Source organism: Panthera leo, chromosome D2 (assembly GCF_018350215.1).
Source record: "Panthera leo isolate Ple1 chromosome D2, P.leo_Ple1_pat1.1, whole genome shotgun sequence".
Taxonomy (NCBI): domain Eukaryota; kingdom Metazoa; phylum Chordata; class Mammalia; order Carnivora; family Felidae; genus Panthera; species Panthera leo.
Window position 1 is genome coordinate 68,427,180 of NC_056689.1, and position 7,445 is coordinate 68,434,624.

Sequence of the window (7,445 nt, forward strand, 5' to 3'; positions counted from 1 at the left end):
GTAAATGAGTAGCCCTATGAAATAGGTATAAATGCACATTTTGCAAATGAGAAACTAAGCATGAGTTGCTAACCCAACACAGCTAGTAATGAGTGCAGAAGAGATTTAAACACAGATGGAGACTGGACAAAATTAAGGAAGTCTGTTGAATTTTTTGTATTCTACATAATGGAACAATAAAGCTATTCAGCTATGAATGTGTACTACTCTTCAAGAAAAGGGAAGAAAGACTTAAAGTGGTTAGATCCTCAGGGTTATTCCCTGGATTTCAAAAGGTGGGGCCACCTCCTTCGTTTCAAAGGGCCAAACAGCCTACACCAGAAAACTTGGGGGACAGGAATGGCCTGCAGAGCCTTAGGGACAGGATCAATGCCCTGGTGGACCTGAAAGGTGGGGGATTAAACCAAAGAGATTAGTAGTAAGGTTTAAAGTCTGTTAGAGTTTTTTGTCTTGCTGGTTTTGGGAATTACTTAGAATGTGCTCCTCCTTTTTAATTTCTCCCTTTTGGAATGGGAATGTCTCCCTTTTGGAATTTCTCCCTTTTGAAATTGGAGCGTCTATCCCATTAGTCTGTTCCACCATTCTATTTTAGAAGCACATAATTTGTCACATTTCACAGTTCACAGCTGGAAAGGAATTTTGCCTCAGGATAAATCATATCTCAAGTCTCACCAATACCTGACTTGGAAGACATTTAGATGAGACTTTGGACCCTAGACATTAGAGTTGATAATGGAATAAATTAGGACATTTGGGCCTATTGTGATGAAATGAATATATTTTGCAATAGAGAAGAACCAGGGGTAGAATGTTGTAGACTGAATGTTTGTATCTCCCCCAAATTCTTATGTTGAAGCCTTACCCACAGTGTGACTATATTTGGACATGGGGCCTGTAAGGAAGTAATTAAGGTTAAGTGAGGTCATAAGGGTGGGGCCCTGATCCCAACAGGATTAGTGTTCTTGTAAGAGGACACACAAGAGAAATCATGTGCTCTCTCTTTCGTCTCTTTGTCTCTCTCTATCTCTCTCTCTCGTTCTGAGCACACACCAAGAAAAAGCCATACGAGCACACAGTGAGAAGGTGGCCATCTGCAATCAAAGGGAGAGCTTTCACCAAAAACTGATTTTTTTCTGGTACTTTGATCATGAACTTCTAAATTTCAGAACTGTGAGAAAATAAATTTCTATTGTTTAAGACACCAGATCTGGCATTTTGTTAGGGCAGCCCAAGCAGATTGTGACAACATTTCAACCACATCACTCTTAGAATTGTGATTCAGAATTATGTCTCTGAGAAGAGACTTCCTTTCAATACCATTCATAATATTGCCCGCAATTGTTCTCAAACTACGGTGGCTTTACATGCACATGAATGTGCATGCACAAGAATGAATAAGGGTGTCTACCTTTACAAAGAAAGTTATGATGAAAGAACATTTCTATTCTTTGTCCTACAAAATAGAAATGACTGCAGAAAAGTGGCTAAGACTTTCAACAAATACTAAGCTTTTCACCTGACTGCAATACCTTCTCAGAGACTTCTCTCTTTCCACTTGGACTCTGCCTATTAAGCCTACCTTCTTAGCACAATTTCCAATCTATCCCCCATCCTTATTAGCTGAATCCCTTACCATCTCTCACCTGGAAAATTGCTGTAGCCTGCTAAGCAGCCTCCTGGGCTCTCTTTGCCTCCAAATTCAGTCCAACTCATCATCATCCATCCTGATGCACGGTCTTTCTCATCATTCCTCTCCTCTGCACAAAATCCTCCACAGGCTCCACATTATAAAACAGTAGGTTCCAAACTTGGTGTACGGGTCATGTGGGATATTTCTAAAAATATCTAGTATGAAGTCCTACCTCTAGAAATTCTGATTCAGTTGGGTGATTCTACTGAAGAAATCCTGAGGTCCACAATTTGGGAAAGCAATCCTGGAAGATAAATTTCAAAATGCTTGTATAAATCATAGGAATAAAGGTACAGCATAGGGAGTACAGTCAATGGCATTGTATTAGCATTGTATGGTAACAGATGGTAGCTGAATTTGTGGTGAGTATGGCATAATGTATAGAGTTACTGATTTACAATGTTGTATACCTAAAACTAATGTAACATTTTATGTCAAATATATTCAATTTAAAAAACTCACATTTCTTAGCATGGATATCTGTAATCTGGCCCCTTCTTGTCTCCCAGGGATCATTTATGGGTCTGTCCTCATCCTCTACCCATTGTCCTCTCTTCCAGCTATGCTGAACTACCTTCAGTTCCCAGAAACTGTCCTGCTATCTTAGAATTTATGTCTTTGCCCCCATTGGAGAATGCTACCTTTCATCCAACTTGTCTGGTTGATGAACGCCTACACATCTTTCACCGTGTGAAGGTATTTCTGATGGCTGCCATGCTCTCCAGGCAGAATTGATTGCTCTCTCCTTTCTGGTTGTATTTTATCCTTGTGGACCTCTTTCACAGCTCCTCTAACACCTTATTACACATATATGTTTTCTTAAGAGATTAGAAGTTCCTTGAATTCAAGGACCATGCCTTATTCTTCTTTATAGCCAGGCATTTAGTATCGTTCTTGGCACACAGAAAGTGCTCGATAGGTATATGAGTTAAAGAATGAATGCAAAAGTGATACAATTTTTACAATGTGTGTATTCTTCCAGATCAGATTAAAACTGGGAGTCAATTTCCTCCAGACAATGAATAACGGAGAAAAACAAAGCCATAGTTTCATAAACTGGAAGGTCATGAAAACTGAGTCCTCAGCAGCCTGGGGTAACTCAGTTACCCTGAAACTTTAAGTTTTGGGGAGTCTGTCAAATGCAGATTTCTGTGACAGTCTCTCAGACGGTCCAATGCTGAAGGCCTGTGGTGGGGGCCAAAAAACTACATTTTTTTTTCAGGATTTCTGTCCTGGTACCTCAGTAGATAATTTATCATTGACAGTCACTTCCATTAAGACTGCAGTCTAAATTTTATTTTATTTTATTTTTTATTTTTATTTTTTGGTAAGAATATGTTTATTTATTTTTTTCACAATCTTAATTTTATTCCTTAATTACTATATGACTTTTTTTTTCAATATATGAAATTTATTGTCCAATTGGTTTCCATACAACACCCAGTGCTCATCCCAAAAGGTGCCCTCCTCAATGCCCATCACCCACTCTCCCCTCCCTCCCACCCCCCATCAACCCTCAGTTTGTTCTCAGTTTTTAAGAGTCTCTTATGCTTTGAAAAACTACATTTTAAACACGTGTCTTAGACTTCAAGGGGTTTTCATACAGATGATTTCAGGAGCTTAGGACTGTGGCTGTCCCAAAGGTTTGTTTCTCTATGAGAAGAAAGCAGCCAAAGCCTGATGCAAACCTTAAATCCTGCAAGCCAACACTCTGGTGCCCACTAGTATTAATATAACATAATTATGCTTTGCTATGACTTGAGGACATTCCGCCCCTCCCCCCCCCCCCAAACAGGAGGTTTAGAGTTGTCAAGCCCTGGTTCATGTGAAAGGATTGTTGTTAAGATGTTAATTGTCAACCATAGTTGGCAAGAGTGTAAGACTCTTGAAGGGTTAATGGCCCAAGCCAGTGCTTTGCTCAAGCAGCCATCCAGTATGTACACTCTCAGGTGTGCAGGGCCCACAACTTTCCATCTATCTTCCAGCACAGAGGAGCTCCAGGAAGCATGGCACCAGGCCTGCGACACTGTGATCGCTTTCAAAAGTGGAACTTCATTAGAATCTCTTTCCCACCCCTGTGACTCTTCCTCCTTGACCTTTGGGAGTAAGAAATCTCAATCTCATAAAACCGCCAGGAAGATTTCTCTGTTCCACTGCTAGTCAACAATAGGAAATTGCATAAGGGCCAGCCCCTCCTGACATTATCCTGGCCCTTCTGCTTCCAGGCTTAGCATAAAAACTAATCTCATCAAAACAGGCAGAACCAAAAAAATAAATAAATAAATAAAGAGGCAACCTAGACAGGCCTTCTGGGAAGCCCTCCTGCAGAAAGTGAGGTGACGTAAAGTGTCTGTGGGTTTTCCAACCCCAGAGCCCTATTTGGTCTGCTTCCTACACATACTGGTCCTTGCGTGGGTGAATAGAACGGAAGTAAGAAGGCAGAGCTGGGGAGTGGGGTGAAAGAATTTTATTAACAAAGGAAGTCATGATGGGTTTTACATTTTTCACCTAAACCTGGAGTCAGCATTAATTTAGGGGCACCTGATATATAGGAAAGTAGGCTCTACCAAAGACAAGAGAGAGAACAAGGGGCTGGTTTTATAAATTGGAAGACATTTACCAACATTCCTTGGTATTCTTAGGACATACTCTGCTCATCTTTACTCCGATTTAGCAAACAAATAACATTTACCAATGGTAGTTACTACATTTTATGTGCAAGGTACTTGGTGGAAGGAACACATTATAACTGCTGTTGTAACTTTCACAGCAATCCAGAAATGTATGTACTACTATTCCCATTTTATAGATGAGGAAATAGATGTTCACAGAATTGCTTGCTTAACCGTTATATTACAGCTAAAACTGGCATATGCCCATTCAAGGAATAGGAAGTCACCCTTGTTTGAGAATCGTGAATACAATTAGCACAGGAAAATTTGACGACAAATATGTTTTAAAGTAAAGTCCACAGGAGTGGCATAGGTTGAAATGTCAAATTCAAAAGAACATGATAGCTGTGGGTAGGATGGTCAGAGAATGTTTTGTCCATCCGAGGCTTAAAGAGTGATCGGAGTTTGGTCTGACTGAGAAAAAGGTAAGGACAGGACAGTGGAAGGAATGATGGGGAGAAGGCAGAGGAAGCACTCTGGAGCTCAGAGTGGATACAATTTGTAATAAAAGCCTTCAGAGAGGGAGTGGACATGTGCCAGTGGTTCTAGAAAAAAAGCGGGACTTTGAGACTTAGGTGACAGAACCTGTGTTTTCATATAGACGATTGGAAAGCTTCAAGGTTTTTGATTGAGTTTATTTTATGTGATTGGGTAGAGAAAGAATTAAGTGAGGGGATCTGTTTGGAAAGTCACTTCAATGGTTGAAGAATGAAGTTCCTCATGGGTGGTAGAAGGAGATAAAGAAGGAGAGAGAGGGAAAGGGCAACGCTAAGGAAAAACCTCCCGTGTTTGCTCTCAGGGCCAATGAAGGTTTTGCATCCTGTTTCTGCCATTCACCTGGATTGTAATAAGAAGAAGAATAGCTAACATCTATTGAAAATTGACTATATTGCATACACTGTGCTGGTCACTGCTCTCCATTGCACAGATACATTCTAAGTGTGTTCTACCTGTCAAACATCATCTTAGGCACTAGAGATATAGCTGAACACGACAAAAATGGCCTCTTATTTTTCTAATTCTGTTCCTACAAATAGGTGCCATTGTTGTCACCATTTTGCAGATAAGAAGATCAAAGTTTTGAGAGGTTTCATACCCAAGGTCACATAAATGGTAAGTGGCAGACTCATGACTCTGGATTCTAAAATCTATGCATCAAACCACTAGGCTTTAGAGCAGAGTGCACATAACTAACTTTTTCAGAGCCATAGTAGTCTCTTCTGTAAAAATGGGGATAAAGAATCTTAACACATGACAGTTTTGTTGATTTATTTATCCACTCATCATTGGTGGCTGATTAGACTACAGAATCTCAGAGATCCCAACCCTCCTTTAAATAGGTTGGCACAACTATAGGGATATTTGAGAGCTGTGGGACTGTCCTTACACTCCCTGCATTTTAACAAGGGCCACATTTGGAAGAAAGAAAACAAACAAAGCAGGTATATTCTTTATCTTCATCCTAAGTTCTGATGCCTTCTTGATTCTTCTAGGAGTCAAGGGAAAATAATTATCAGTGTGTGCATCTATTTTATTCTGCAAGTTTAGAAACAGTGCCATGAACACAAGGAAATCCTTATTATAATTATAGCTTTGGAGAGGTTAGTAAGAAGCCACTTTTCTTAGGCTAGACTCTAAGAAAACAGGCCAGAGTCCTCACGACTTGGTTAAGTATGTTGGAGGAGACATCCTATATGGGTAATACCACCTTCTTAGATTATATTCATACAAGGGAAGAATGGGGAGGGGTCAGAAAATAGCACCCAATCCTTGCAATTGAGATTTGCCACTGGGAAACCTTTGTAAGACAGGAAATGCATTTAGAGAAGAAAGCCAACTTAATCATATAACCTTGTGGAGAATACCATTGACCATACCTTCCCACCAGAGCAGATACAGAAAGAGCTGTTAAGAATATAGAAGCCAGTTTCCTTTATTTTTATTTATTTTTAAGTGTATTTGTTTATTTTTGAGAGAGAGAGGAAGAGAGTGAGCAGGGGAGGGATAGAGAGAGAGGGCAGGAGAGAATCCCAAGCAGGCTCTGCATTGTTAGCACAGAGCCCCAGGCAGGACTCAGACTTATGAACCATGAGATCATGACCTGAGCTGAAACCAAGAATCATTTGCTTAACTGACTGAGCCACCCAAGAGCCCCAGTTTTTTTAATACAAAAGAAGAAGGAGGTCTTAGATATGAAGGGGACCTCTATTTGAGTAATGTACATCACTCAGTGAGGTGGGTGGAAGATGAGATCAGGCATAAAGCACAACAACTTGAAGATCAGAAATCATTCCATGTAATTTTTGCATTATTTAATCCACATTGACTAAGCATTTTTAAAAAATCCTGGAGAGGTGGTAGTTATTCAAGAGCAGATTCACACATGGCAAAAGTGTTCGAATGTGTTCCCTGTTTACTGATACTACTAAAAGGTGGCTTTGATTTCTTATGTCACAACTCTAAACCTTGCTTTCTCATTCATAAAATGTGGGCAGTAATGACACTTCATGGTGTTATTATGAGAATTAAATTAGATAATCTATATACATCAGCAAACCTAGTGTCTGGCAGATAGTAAGTGCTCAGCAAATGCTACCTGTTTTTAGCAGTCACTGCTAGGTGCTGAGGCAGGATAGAGTGATGAGCACTATTGATATGCCTGCTGCCTTCTAGGGGCTTAAAGTCTGTCACACTTAACTAATTTTCCAAAGAAGTAGCAACAGGAATGTTATAGGGTATGATTATCATCCAAGGGAACAGTGATCAATTTAAGCAGGGAGAGCCTGAAAAGCTTTCATTAAATAAGCAGATTGGGCCACAACAGAGGGGTGCAAGAAAGGATGCTTGGGGCAGACAGATGAATGCTAAAAGGTAATATGCAGTGGCAAGAACGGCCAAGATGGGTACTGGGATGCATGAGTGCAAAGACAGGAGGAAGCTAGAGGCAAAATCATGGAGGACTCTCGTGCCATTTGGTCCTTCAGTAAATGCCTCCCCACCCATGCACCAGGCTCTGTGTGAAGTACTATAAGAGAACAAAGAAGAAAAGGACTTTGCTTCAGAAGCCATTTACAAATCACCCT